The following is a 15,936-nucleotide window of genomic DNA, read 5'->3' on the forward strand; positions in this document are numbered from 1 at the left end:
CTATGAACTTGAACCTTCTTTACAGACTTGTAACTTTCTGTTGTTTTCTTCAGTGAATCAAGGATGTGATTTTTTTGACCAAAAAATAAAGGTTCTGACCCTGAATCCCATGAACTTGAACGTTCTATGCATATAAATAGATTCCTTCTGATGCAGTGGTTCAAGGATGACCTTTTGAACTTATTTGTGGCCAAATAGTCTTTGAACTTGAACATTCTATACCTAATGTGGACTACCTGTTGTTTCATCAGTAGATCAAGGATGAGATTTTTTGACAAAATAATAAAAACAATTCTGACCCTGAATCCCATGAACTTGAACGTTCTATGCATATAAATAGATTCCTTGTGATGCAGTGTAAATAGTCTTTGAACTTGAACATTCTATATCTAATGTAGACTTCCTGTTGTTTCATCAGTAGGTCAAGGAAGACATTTTTTTGACAAAATAATAAAAAAATTCTGACCCTAGATTCCATGAACTTGAAATTTCTATATATATAAATAGATTCCTTCTGATGTTTTATTAGTTCTTCAAGGATGACCCTTTGAACTTATTTTTGGCCAATGAGCCTTTGAACTTGACCCTTCTTTACAGACTTATGACTTTCTGTTGTTTTCTTCAGTAGATCAAGGATGACATTTTTTGATTAAACAAAAAAATAATTTTTGGCTCCGGATCCCATGAACGTGAACTTTCTATGCATAATAACACATTCCTTCTTCTGTTTTATCTTTAGTTCAAGTATGATTTTTTAATATACTTTTGAACAAAGAGTCTTTGAACTTTAATTTTAAATTCACACTTATAGGCTTTCTGATTTTTTATCAGAAGTTCAAATATGACTTTTTGAAAAAAAAAATCTGCCTCTGGATTCCATGAACTTGAACTTTCTATATATATAAATAGATTCCTTCTGATGCAGTGGTTCAAGGAGGACCTATTGAACTTATTTTTGGCCACTGAGTCTTTGAGCTTGAACCTTCTTTACAGACTTATGACTTTCTGTTGTTTTCTTCAGTAGATCAAGGATGAGATTTTTTTGACCAAAAAAAGATTCTGACCCTGAATCCCATGAACTTGAACGTTCTATGCATATAAATAGATTCCTTCTGATGCAGTGGTTCAAGGATGACCTTTTGAACTTATTTGTGGCCAAATAGTCTTTGAACTTGAACATTCTATACCTAATGTAACCTTTATGACTACTTGTTGTTTCATCAGTAGATCAAGGACGAGATTTTTTGACAAAAAATAAAATAAAAAAATTCCGACCCTAGATCTCAGGAAATTGAACTTTCTATGCATATTAAATAGATTCCTTCTGATGTTTTATTAGTTCTTCAAGGATGACCTTTTGAACTTATTTTTGGCCAATGAGTCTTTGAACTTGAACCTTCTTTACACACTTGTGACTTTCTGTTGTTTTCTTCAGTGGATCAACGATGAGATTTTTTTGACCAAAAAAAAGGTTCTGACCCTGAATCCCATGAACTTGAACATTCTATGCATATAAATATATTCCTTCTGATGCAGTGGTTAAAAGATGACCTTTTGAACATATTTGTGGCCAAATAGTCTTTGAACTTGAACATTCTATACCTAATGTAGACTACCTGTTGTTTCATCAGTAGGTCAAGGAAGACATTTTTTGACAAAATAATAAAAACAATTCTGGCCCTGAATCCCATGAACTTGAACGTTCTATGCATATAAATAGATTCCTTGTGATGCAGTGTAAATAGTCTTTGAACTTGAACATTCTATATCTAATGTAGACTTCCTGTTGTTTCATCAGTAGGTCAAGGAAGACATTTTTTGACAAAAAAAAAAAAAATTCTGACCCTAGATTCCATGAACTTGAAATTTCTATATATATATATAAATAGATTCCTTCTGATGTTTTATTAGTTCTTCAAGGATGACCCTTTGAACTTATTTTTGGCCAATGAGTCTTTGAACTTGACCCTTCTTTACAGACTTATGACTTTCTGTTGTTTTCTTCAGTAGATCAAGGATGACATTTTTTGATTAAACAAAAAAAAAATTTTTGGCTCCGGATTCCATGAACTTGAACTTTCTATATATATAAATAGATTCCTTCTGATGCAGTGGTTCAAGGAGGACCTATTGAACTTATTTTTGGCCACTGAGTTTTTGAGCTTGAACCTTCTTTACAGACTTATGACTTTCTGTTGTTTTCTTCAGTAGATCAAGGATGAGATTTTTTTGACCAAAAAAAGATTCTGACCCTGAATCCCATGAACTTGAACGTTCTATGCGTATAAATAGATTCCTTCTGATGCAGTTGTTCAAAGATGACCTTTTGAACTTATTTGTGGCCAAATAAACTTTGAACTTGAACATTCTATACCTAATGTAACCTTTATGACTACCTGTTGTTTCATCAGTAGATCAAGGATGAGAGTTTTTGACAAAAAAAAGATTCTGACCCTGAATCCCATGAACTTGATCTTTCTATGCATATAAATAGATTCCTTCTGATGTTTTATTAGTTCTTCAAGGATGGCTCTTTGAACTTATTTTTGGCCAATGAGTCTATGAACTTATACCTTCTTTACAGACTTGTAACTTTCTGTTGTTTTCTTCAGTGGATCAAGGATGAGATTTTTTTGACCAAAAAAAAGGTTCTGACCCTGAATCCCTTGAACTTGAACGTTCTATGCATATAAATAGATTCCTTCTCATGCAGTGTTTAAAAGATGACCTTTTGAACTTATTTGTGGCCAAATAGTCTTTGAACTTGAACATTCTATACCTAATGTAGACTACCTGTTGTTTCATCAGTAGGTCAAGGAAGACATTTTTTGACAAAATAATAAAAAAATTCTGACCCTAGATTCCATGAACTTGAAATTTCTATACATATAAATAGATTCCTTCTGATATTTTATTAGTTCTTCAAGGATGACCCTTTGAACTTATTTTTGGCCAATGAGTCTTTGAACTTGAACCTTCTTTACAGACTTATGACTCTTTGAACTTGAACAATGGTTCAAAGGATGAGATTTTTTTTACCAAAAAAAGGTTCTGACCCTGAACTTGAACGTTCTATGCATATAAATAGATTCCTTCTCATGCAATGTTTAAAAGATGACCTTTTGAACTTATTTGTGGCCAAATAGTCTTTGAACTTGAACATTCTATACCTAATGTAGACTACCTGTTGTTTCATCAGTAGGTCAAGGAAGACATTTTTTGACAAAATAATAAAAAAATTCTGACCCTAGATTCCATGAACTTGAAATTTCTATACATATAAATAGATTCCTTCTGATATTTTATTACCTCTTCAAGGATGACCCTTTGAACTTATTTTTGGCCAATGAGTCTTTGAACTTGAACCTCCTTTACAGACTTATGCCTTTCTGTTGTTTTCTTCATTGGATAGGGGATGAGATTTTTTGACCAAAAAAAAGATTCTCACCCTGAATCCCATGAACTTGAACGTTCTATGCATATAAATAGATTCCTTCTGATGCAGTGGTTCAAGAATGACCTTTTCAACTTATTTGTGGCCAAATAGTCTTTGAACTTGATTATTCTATACAGACTTTATGACTACCTGTTATTTCATCAGTAGGTAAAGGAAGACATTTTTTGACAAAAAAAAAAAAAACCGACCCTAGATTCCATGAACTTTAAATTTCATAAATAAATAAATAGATTTCTTCTGATGTTTTATTAGTTCTTCAAAGATGACCCTTTGAACTTATTTTTGGCCAATGAGTCTTTGAACTTGAACCTTCTTTACAGACTTATGACTCTTTGAACTTGAACAGTGGTTCAAAGGATGAGATTTTTTTGGGCAAAAAAAAGGTTCTGACCCTGAATCCCATGAACTTGAACGTTCTATACATATAAAAAGATTCCTTGTGATGCAGTGGTTCAAAGATGACCTTTTGAACTTATTGTGGCCAAATAGTCATTGAACTTGAACATTCTATACCTAATGTAGACTACCTGTTGTTTCATCAGTAGGTCAAGGAAGACATTTTTTGACAAAATAATAAAAAAATTCTGACCCTAGATTCCATGAACTTGAATTTCTATACATATAAATAGATTCCTTGTGATATTTGATTACCTCTTCAAGGATGACCCTTTGAACTTATTTTTGGCCAATGAGTCTTTGAACTTGAACCTCCTTTACAGACTTATGCCTTTCTGTTGTTTTCTTCATTGGATAGGGGATGAGATTTTTTGACCAAAAAAAAGATTCTCACCCTGAATTCCATGAACTTGAACGTTCTATGCATATAAATAGATTCCTTCTGATGCAGTGGTTCAAGAATGACCTTTTCAACTTATTTGTGGCCAAATAGTCTTTGAACTTGATTATTCTATACAGACTTTATGACTACCTGTTATTTCATCAGTAGGTAAAGGAAGACATTTTTTGACAAAAAAAAAAAAAAACCCGACCCTAGATTCCATGAACTTTAAATTTCATAAATAAATAAATAGATTCCTTCTGATGTTTTATTAGTTCTTCAAAGATGACCCTTTGAACTTATTTTTGGCCAATGAGTCTTTGAACTTGAACCTTCTTTACAGACTTATGACTCTTTGAACTTGAACAGTGGTTCAAAGGATGAGATTTTTTTGGGCAAAAAAAAGGTTCTGACCCTGAATCCCATGAACTTGAACGTTCTATACATATAAAAAGATTCCTTGTGATGCAGTGGTTCAAAGATGACCTTTTGAACTTATTGTGGCCAAATAGTCATTGAACTTGAACATTCTATACCTAATGTAGACTACCTGTTGTTTCATCAGTAGGTCAAGGAAGACATTTTTTGACAAAATAATAAAACAATTCTGACCCTAGATTCCATGAACTTGAAATTTCTATACATATAAATAGATTCCTTGTGATATTTGATTAGTTCTTCAAGGATGACCCTTTGAACTTATTTTTGGCCAATGAGACTTTGAACTTGAACCTTCTTTACAGACTTATGCCTTTCTGTTGTTTTCTTCAGTGGATCAAGGATGAGATTTTTTGACCAAAAATAAGATTCTGACCCTGAATCCCTTGAACTTGAACGTTCTATGCATATAAATAGATTCCTTCTCATGCAGTGGTTCAAAGATGACCTTTTGAACTTATTTGTGGCCAAATAGTCTTTCAACTTGAACATTCTATATAGACTTTATGACTACCTGTTGTTTCATCAGTAGATCAAGGAACAAATTTTTTGACCAAAAAAAAAAAAAAAATTCCGACCCTGGATCTCATGAAATTGAACTTTCTATGCATATAAATAGATTCCTTCTGATGTTTTATTAGTTCTTCAAGGATGGCCCTTTGAATTTATTTTTGGCCAATGAGTCTTTGAACTTGAACCTTTTTTACAGACTTGTGACTTTCTGTTGTTTTCTTCAGTGGATCAAGGATGAGATTTTTTTGACCAAAAAAAAGGTTCTGACCCTGAATCCCTTGAACTTGAACGTTCTATGCATATAAATAGATTCCTTCTCATGCAGTGGTTCAAAGATGACCTTTTTAACTTATTTGTGGCCAAATAGTCTTTGAACTTGAACGTTCTATACCTAATGTAGACTACCTGTTGTTTCATCAGTAGATCAAGGAACAAATTTTTTGACAAAAAAAAAAAAAAAAAATCCGACCCTGGATCTCATGAAAGTGAAATTTCAATACATATAAATAGATTCCTTCTGATATTTTATTAGTTTTTCAAGGATGACCCTTTGAACTTATTTTTGGCCAATGAGTCTTTGAACTTGAACCTTCTTTACAGACTTATGACTTTCTGTTGTTTTCTTCAGTGGATCAAGGATGACATTTTTTGACCAAAAAAAAGGTTCTGACCCTGAATCCCATGAACTTGAACGTTCTATGCATATAAATAGATTCCTTCTGATGCAGTGGTTCAAGAATGACCTTTTAAACTTATTTGTGGCCAAATAGTCTTTGAACTTGATTATTCTATACAGACTTTATGACTACCTGTTATTTCATCAGTAGGTAAAGGAAGACATTTTTTGACAAAAAAAAAAAAAAAAAAAAAACGACCCTAGATTCCATGAACTTTAAATTTCTATACAAATAAATAGATTCCTTCTGATGTTTTATTAGTTCTTCAAAGATGACCCTTTGAACTTATTTTTGGCCAATGAGTCTTTGAACTTGAATCTTCTTTACAGACTTATGACTCTTTGAACTTGAACAGTGGTTCAAAGGATGGGATTTTTTTTTAGCAAAAAAAAGGTTCTGACCCTGAATCCCATGAACTTGAACGTTCTATGCATATAAAAAGATTCCTTGTGATGCAGTGGTTCAAAGATGACCTTTTGAACTTATTGTGGCCAAATAGTCATTGAACTTGAACATTCTATACCTAATGTAGACTACCTGTTGTTTCATCAGTAGGTCAAGGAAGACATTTTTTTGACAAAATAATAAAAAAATTCTGACCCTAGATTCCATGAACTTGAAATTTCTATACATATAAATAGATTCCTTCTGATATTTTATTAGTTCTTCAAAGATGACCCTTTGAGCTTATTTTTGGCCAATGAGTCTTTGAACTTGAACCTTCTTTACAGACTTATGACTTTCTGTTGTTTTCTTCAGTGGATCAAGGATGACATTTTTTGACCAAAAAAAAGGTTCTGACCCTGAATCCCATGAACTTGAACGTTCTATGCATATAAATAGATTCCTTCTGATGCAGTGGTTCAAGAATGACCTTTTAAACTTATTTGTGGCCAAATAGTCTTTGAACTTGATTATTCTATACAGACTTTATGACTACCTGTTATTTCATCAGTAGGTAAAGGAAGACATTTTTTGACAAAAAAAAAAAAAAAAACGACCCTAGATTCCATGAACTTTAAATTTCTATACAAATAAATAGATTCCTTCTGATGTTTTATTAGTTCTTCAAAGATGACCCTTTGAACTTATTTTTGGCCAATGAGTCTTTGAACTTGAATCTTCTTTACAGACTTATGACTCTTTGAACTTGAACAGTGGTTCAAAGGATGGGATTTTTTTTAGCAAAAAAAAGGTTCTGACCCTGAATCCCATGAACTTGAACGTTCTATGCATATAAAAAGATTCCTTGTGATGCAGTGGTTCAAAGATGACCTTTTGAACTTATTGTGGCCAAATAGTCATTGAACTTGAACATTCTATACCTAATGTAGACTACCTGTTGTTTCATCAGTAGATCAAGGAACAAATTTTTTGACCAAAAAAAAAAAAAAAAATCCGACCCTGGATCTCATGAAATAGAACTTTCTATGCATATAAATAGATTCCTTCTGATGTTTTATTAGTTCTTCAAGGATGGCCCTTTGAATTTAATTTTGGCCAATGAGTCTTTGAACTTGAACCTTCTTTACAGACTTGTGACTTTCTGTTGTTTTCTTCAGTGGATCAAGGATGAGATTTTTTTGACCAAAAAAAAGATTCTCACCCTGAATCCCATGAACTTGAACGTTCTATGCAAATAAATAGATTCCCTCTGATTGCAGTGGTTCAAAGATGACCTTTTGAACTTATTTGTGGCCAAATAGTCTTTCAACTTGAACATTTTTTACAGACTTTATGACTACCTGTTGTTTCATCAGTAGATCAAGGAAGACATTTTTTGACAAAAAAAAAAAAAAAAAAAAAATCCGACCCTGGATCTCATGAAATTGAACTTTCTATGCTTATAAATAGATTCCTTCTGATGTTTTAGTTCTTCAAGGATGGCCCTTTGAATTTATTTTTGGCCAATGAGTCTTTGAACTTGAACCTTCTTTACAGACTTATGACTCTTTGAACTTGAACAATGGTTCAAAGGATGAGATTTTTTTTACCAAAAAAAGGTTCTGACCCTGAACTTGAACGTTCTATGCATATAAATAGATTCCTTCTCATGCAGTGTTTAAAAGATGACCTTTTGAACTTATTTGTGGCCAAATAGTCTTTGAACTTGAACATTCTATACCTAATGTAGACTACCTGTTGTTTCATCAGTAGGTCAAGGAAGACATTTTTTTGACAAAATAATAAAAAAATTCTGACCCTAGATTCCATGAACTTGAAATTTCTATACATATAAATAGATTCCTTCTGATATTTTATTACCTCTTCAAGGATGACCCTTTGAACTTATTTTTGGCCAATGAGTCTTTGAACTTGAACCTCCTTTACAGACTTATGCCTTTCTGTTGTTTTCTTCATTGGATCAAGGATGAGATTTTTTGACCAAAAAAAAGATTATCACCCTGAATCCCATGAACTTGAACGTTCTATGCATATAAATAGATTCCTTCTGATGCAGTGGTTCAAGAATGACCTTTTCAACTTATTTGTGGCCAAATAGTCTTTGAACTTGATTATTCTATACAGACTTTATGACTACCTGTTATTTCATCAGTAGGTAAAGGAAGACATTTTTTGACAAAAAAAAAAAAACCGACCCTAGATTCCATGAACTTTAAATTTCATAAATAAATAAATAGATTCCTTCTGATGTTTTATTAGTTCTTCAAAGATGACCCTTTGAACTTATTTTTGGCCAATGAGTCTTTGAACTTGAACCTTCTTTACAGACTTATGACTCTTTGAACTTGAACAGTGGTTCAAAGGATGAGATTTTTTTGGGCAAAAAAAAGGTTCTGACCCTGAATCCAATGAACTTGAACGTTCTATACATATAAAAAGATTCCTTGTGATGCAGTGGTTCAAAGATGACCTTTTGAACTTATTGTGGCCAAATAGTCATTGAACTTGAACATTCTATACCTAATGTAGACTACCTGTTGTTTCATCAGTAGGTCAAGGAAGACATTTTTTGACAAAATAATAAAAAAATTCTGACCCTAGATTCCATGAACTTGAAATTTCTATACATATAAATAGATTCCTTGTGATATTTGATTAGTTCTTCAAGGATGACCCTTTGAACTTATTTTTGGCCAATGAGACTTTGAACTTGAACTTTCTTTACAGACTTATGCCTTTCTGTTGTTTTCTTCAGTGGATCAAGGATGAGATTTTTTGACCAAAAAAAAGATTCTCACCCTGAATCCCATGAACTTGAACGTTCCGTGCATATAAATAGATTCCTTCTGATGCAGTGGTTCAAAGTTGACATTTTGAACTTATTTGTGGCCAAATACTCTTTCAACTTGAACATTATATACAGACTTTATGACTACCTGTTTTTTCATCAGTAGGTAAAGGAAGATATTTTTTGCCAAAAAAAAAAAAAAAATACAAAAAAAATTCCCTGGATCTCATGAAATTGAACTTTCTATGCATATAAATAGATTCCTTCTGATGTTTTATTAGTTCTTCAAGGATGGCCCTTTGAACTTATTTTTTGGCCAATGAGTCTTTGAAATGGAACCTTCAAAAAAAAGGTTCTGACCCTGAATCCCATGAACTTGAACGTTCTCTGCATATAAATAGATTCCTTCTGATGCAGTGGTTCAAAGATGACCTTTTGAACTTATTTGTGGCCAAATAGTCTTTCAACTTGAACATTCTATATAGACTTTATGACTACCTGTTGTTTCATCAGTAGATCAAGGAACAAATTTTTTGACCAAAAAAAAAAAAAAATCCGACCCTGGATCTCATGAAATTGAACTTTCTATACATATAAATAGATTCCTTGTGATATTTGATTAGTTCTTCAAGGATGACCCTTTGAACTTATTTTTGGCCAATGAGTCTTTCAACTTGAACCTTCTTTACAGACTTATGCCTTTCTGTTGTTTTCTTCAGTGGATCAAAGATGAGATTTTTTGACCAAAAAAAAGATTCTCACCCTGAATCCCATGAACTTGAACGTTCTATGCATATAAATAGATTCCTTGTGATGCAGTGTAAATAGTCTTTGAACTTGAACATTCTATATCTAATGTAGACTTCCTGTTGTTTCATCAGTAGGTCAAGGAAGACATTTTTTTGACAAAATAATAAAAAAATTCTGACCCTAGATTCCATGAACTTGAAATTTCTATATATATAAATAGATTCCTTCTGATGATTTATTAGTTCTTCAAGGATGACCCTTTGAAATTATTTTTGGCCAATGAGCCTTTGAACTTGACCCTTCTTTACAGACTTATGACTTTCTGTTGTTTTCTTCAGTAGATCAAGGATGACATTTTTTGATTAAACAAAAAAATAATTTTTGGCTCCGGATCCCATGAACGTGAACTTTCTATGCATAATAACACATTCCTTCTTCTGTTTTATCTTTAGTTCAAGTATGATTTTTTAATATACTTTTGAACAAAGAGTCTTTGAACTTTAATTTTAAATTCACACTTATAGGCTTTCTGATTTTTTATCAGAAGTTCAAATATGACTTTTTGAAAAAAAAAATCTGCCTCTGGATTCCATGAACTTGAACTTTCTATATATATAAATAGATTCCTTCTGATGCAGTGGTTCAAGGAGGACCTATTGAACTTATTTTTGGCCACTGAGTCTTTGAGCTTGAACCTTCTTTACAGACTTATGACTTTCTGTTGTTTTCTTCAGTAGATCAAGGATGAGATTTTTTTGACCAAAAAAAGATTCTGACCCTGAATCCCATGAACTTGAACGTTCTATGCGTATAAATAGATTCCTTCTGATGCAGTTGTTCAAAGATGACCTTTTGAACTTATTTGTGGCCAAATAAACTTTGAACTTGAACATTCTATACCTAATGTAACCTTTATGACTACCTGTTGTTTCATCAGTAGATCAAGGATGAGAGTTTTTGACAAAAAAAAAGATTCTGACCCTGAATCCCATGAACTTGAACTTTCTATGGATATAAATAGATTCCTTCTGATGTTTTATTAGTTCTTCAAGGATGGCTCTTTGAACTTATTTTTGGCCAATGAGTCTTTGAACTTATACCTTCTTTACAGACTTATGCCTTTCTGTTGTTTTCTTCAGTGGATCAAGGATGAGATTTTTTTGACCAAAAAAAAGGTTCTGACCCTGAATCCCTTGAACTTGAACGTTCTATGCATATAAATAGATTCCTTCTCATGCAGTGTTTAAAAGATGACCTTTTGAACTTATTTGTGGCCAAATAGTCATTGAACTTGAACATTCTATACCTAATGTAGACTACCTGTTGTTTCATCAGTAGGTCAAGGAAGACATTTTTTGACAAAATAATAAAAAAATTCTGACCCTAGATTCCATGAACTTGAAATTTCTATACATATAAATAGATTCCTTGTGATATTTGATTAGTTCTTCAAGGATGACCCTTTGAACTTATTTTTGGCCAATGAGTCTTTCAACTTGAACCTTCTTTACAGACTTATGCCTTTCTGTTGTTTTCTTCAGTGGATCAAGGATGAGATTTTTTGACCAAAAAAAAGATTCTCACCCTGAATCCCATGAACTTGAACGTTCTGTGCATATAAATAGATTCCTTCTGATGCAGTGGTTCAAAGTTGACCTTTTGAACTTATTTGTTGCCAAATACTCTTTCAACTTGAACATTATATACAGACTTTATGACTACCTGTTTTTTCATCAGTAGGTAAAGGAAGATATTTTTTGCCACAAAAAAAAAAAAAAAAAAAAAAAGATTCCCTGGATCCCATGAAATTGAACTTTCTATGCATATAAATAGATTCCTTATGATGTTTTATTAGTTCTTCAAGGATGGCCCTTTGAACTTATTTTTTGGCCAATGAGTCTTTGAAATGGGACCTTCTTTACAGACTTATGACTTTCTGTTGTTTTCTTCAGTGGATCAAGGATGAGATTTTTTTGACCAAAAAAAAGATTCTCACCCTGAATCCCATTAACTTGAACGTTCTATGCAAATAAATAGATTCCTTCTGATTGAAGTGGTTCAAAGATGACCTTTTGAACTTATTTGTGGCCAAATAGTCTTTCAACTTGAACATTTTTTACAGACTTTATGACTACCTGTTGTTTCATCAGTAGATCAAGGAAGACATTTTTTGACAAAAAAAAAAAAAAAAAAAATCCGACCCTGGATCTCATGAAATTGAACTTTCTATGCTTATAAATAGATTCCTTCTGATGTTTTAGTTCTTCAAGGATGGCCCTTTGAATTTATTTTTGGCCAAAGAGTCTTTGAACTTGAACCTTCTTTACAGACTTATGACTCTTTGAACTTGAACAATGGTTCAAAGGATGAGATTTTTTTGACCAAAAAAAGGTTCTGACCCTGAACTTGAACGTTCTATGCATATAAATAGATTCCTTCTGATGCAGTGGTTCAAAGATGACCTTTTGAACTTATTTGTGGCCAAATTGTCTTTCAACTTGAACATTCTATATAGACTTTATGACTACCTGTTGTTTCATCAGTAGATCAAGGAACAAATTTTTTGACCAAAAAAAAAAAAAAAAAATCCGACCCTGGATCTCATGAAATTGAACTTTCTATGCATATAAATAGATTCCTTCTGATGTTTTATTAGTTCTTCAAGGATGGCGCTTTGAATATATTTTTGGCCAATGAGTCTTTGAACTTGAACCTTCTTTATAGACTTGTGACTTTCTGTTGTTTTCTTCAGTGGATCAAGGATGAGATTTTTTTGACCAAAAAAAAGGTTCTGACCCTGAATCCCTTGAACTTGAACGTTCTATGCATATAAATAGATTCCTTCTCATGCAGTGGTTCAAAGATGACCTCTTGAACTTATTGTGGCCAAATAGTCTTTGAACTTGAACATTCTATACCTAATGTAGACTACCTGTTGTTTCATCAGTAGGTCAAGGAAGACATTTTTTTGGCAAAATAATAAAAAAAATCTGACCCTAGATTCCATGAACTTGAAATTTCTATACATATAAATAGATTCCTTCTGATATTTTATTAGTTCTTCAAGGATGACCCTTTGAACTTATTTTTGGCCAAATGAGTCTTTGAACTTGAACCTTCTTTACAGACATATGACTTTCTGTTGTTTTCTTCAGTGGATTAGGAATGAGATTTTTTGACTAAAAAAAAGATTCTCACCCTGAATCCCATGAACTTGATCGTTCTATGCAAGTAAATAGATTCCTTCTGATGCAGTGGTTCAAAGATGACCTTTTGAACTTATTTGTGGCCAAATAGTCTTTGAACTTGAACATTCTATACCTAATGTAGACTACCTGTAGTTTCATCAGTAGGTCAAGGAAGAGATTTTTTGACAAAATAATGAAAAAAGTCTGACCCTAGATTCCATGAACTTGAAATTTCTATACATATAAATAGATTCCTTCTGATGTTTTATTAGTTCTTCAAGGATGACCCTTTGAACTTATTTTTGGCCAATGAGTCTTTGAACTTGAACCTTCTTTACAGACTTATGACTCTTTGAACTTTAACAGTGGTTCAAAGGATCGGATTTTTTTGACCAAAAAAAAGGTTCTGACCCTGAATCCCATGAACTTGAACGTTCTATGCATATAAAAAGATTCCTTGTTATGCAGTGGTTCAAAGATGACCTTTTGAACTTATTGTGGCCAAATAGTCATTGAACTTGAACATTCTATACCTAATGTAGACTACCTGTTGTTTCATCAGTAGGTCAAGGAAGACATTTTTTTGACAAAATAATAAAAAAATTCTGACCCTAGATTCCATGAACTTGAAATTTCTATACATATAAATAGATTCCTTCTGATATTTTATTAGTTCTTCAAAGATGACCCTTTGAGCTTATTTTTGGCCAATGAGTCTTTGAACTTGAACCTTCTTTACAGACTTATGACTTTCTGTTGTTTTCTTCAGTGGATCAAGGATGAGATTTTTTGACCAAAAAATAGATTCTCACCCTGAATCTCATGAACTTGAACATTCTATGCTTCTAAATAGATTCCTTCTGATGCAGTTGTTCAAAGATGACCTTTTGAACTTATTTGTGGCCAAATTGTCTTTGAACTTGAACATTCTATACAGACTTTATGACTACCTGTTGTTTCATCAGTAGGTAAAGGAAGACATTTTTTGACAAAATAATAAAAAAATCTGACCCTAGATACCATGAACTTAAAATGTCTATACATATAAATAGATTCCTTTTGATATTTTATTAGTTCTTCAAGGATGACCCTTTGAACTTATTTTTGGCCGATGAGTCTATGAACTTGAACCTTCTTTACAGACTTATGACTTTCTGTTGTTTTCTTCAGTAGGTAAAGGAAGACATTTTTTGACAAAATAATAAAAAATTCTGACCCTAGATACCATGAACTTGAAATTTCTATACATATAAATAGATTCCTTCTGATATTTTATTAGTTCTTCAAGGATGACCCTTTGAACTTATTTTTGGCCAATGAGTCTATGAACTTGAACCTTCTTTACAGACTTGTAACTTTCTGTTGTTTTCTTCAGTGAATCAAGGATGTGATTTTTTTGACCAAAAAATAAAGGTTCTGACCCTGAATCCCATGAACTTGAACGTTCTATGCATATAAATAGATTCCTTCTGATGCAGTGGTTCAAGGATGACCTTTTGAACTTATTTGTGGCCAAATAGTCTTTGAACTTGAACATTCTATACCTAATGTGGACTACCTGTTGTTTCATCAGTAGATCAAGGATGAGATTTTTTGACAAAATAATAAAAACAATTCTGACCCTGAATCCCATGAACTTGAACGTTCTATGCATATAAATAGATTCCTTGTGATGCAGTGTAAATAGTCTTTGAACTTGAACATTCTATATCTAATGTAGACTTCCTGTTGTTTCATCAGTAGGTCAAGGAAGACATTTTTTTGACAAAATAATAAAAAAATTCTGACCCTAGATTCCATGAACTTGAAATTTCTATATATATAAATAGATTCCTTCTGATGTTTTATTAGTTCTTCAAGGATGACCCTTTGAACTTATTTTTGGCCAATGAGCCTTTGAACTTGACCCTTCTTTACAGACTTATGACTTTCTGTTGTTTTCTTCAGTAGATCAAGGATGACATTTTTTGATTAAACAAAAAAATAATTTTTGGCTCCGGATCCCATGAACGTGAACTTTCTATGCATAATAACACATTCCTTCTTCTGTTTTATCTTTAGTTCAAGTATGATTTTTTAATATACTTTTGAACAAAGAGTCTTTGAACTTTAATTTTAAATTCACACTTATAGGCTTTCTGATTTTTTATCAGAAGTTCAAATATGACTTTTTGAAAAAAAAAATCTGCCTCTGGATTCCATGAACTTGAACTTTCTATATATATAAATAGATTCCTTCTGATGCAGTGGTTCAAGGAGGACCTATTGAACTTATTTTTGGCCACTGAGTCTTTGAGCTTGAACCTTCTTTACAGACTTATGACTTTCTGTTGTTTTCTTCAGTAGATCAAGGATGAGATTTTTTTGACCAAAAAAAGATTCTGACCCTGAATCCCATGAACTTGAACGTTCTATGCATATAAATAGATTCCTTCTGATGCAGTGGTTCAAGGATGACCTTTTGAACTTATTTGTGGCCAAATAGTCTTTGAACTTGAACATTCTATACCTAATGTAACCTTTATGACTACTTGTTGTTTCATCAGTAGATCAAGGACGAGATTTTTTGACAAAAAATAAAATAAAAAAATTCCGACCCTAGATCTCAGGAAATTGAACTTTCTATGCATATTAAATAGATTCCTTCTGATGTTTTATTAGTTCTTCAAGGATGACCTTTTGAACTTATTTTTGGCCAATGAGTCTTTGAACTTGAACCTTCTTTACACACTTGTGACTTTCTGTTGTTTTCTTCAGTGGATCAACGATGAGATTTTTTTGACCAAAAAAAAGGTTCTGACCCTGAATCCCATGAACTTGAACATTCTATGCATATAAATATATTCCTTCTGATGCAGTGGTTAAAAGATGACCTTTTGAACATATTTGTGGCCAAATAGTCTTTGAACTTGAACATTCTATACCTAATGTAGACTACCTGT

The sequence above is a fragment of the Pseudorasbora parva genome, chromosome 20 (assembly GCF_024679245.1).
Source record: "Pseudorasbora parva isolate DD20220531a chromosome 20, ASM2467924v1, whole genome shotgun sequence".
Classification (NCBI taxonomy): Eukaryota; Metazoa; Chordata; class Actinopteri; order Cypriniformes; family Gobionidae; genus Pseudorasbora; species Pseudorasbora parva.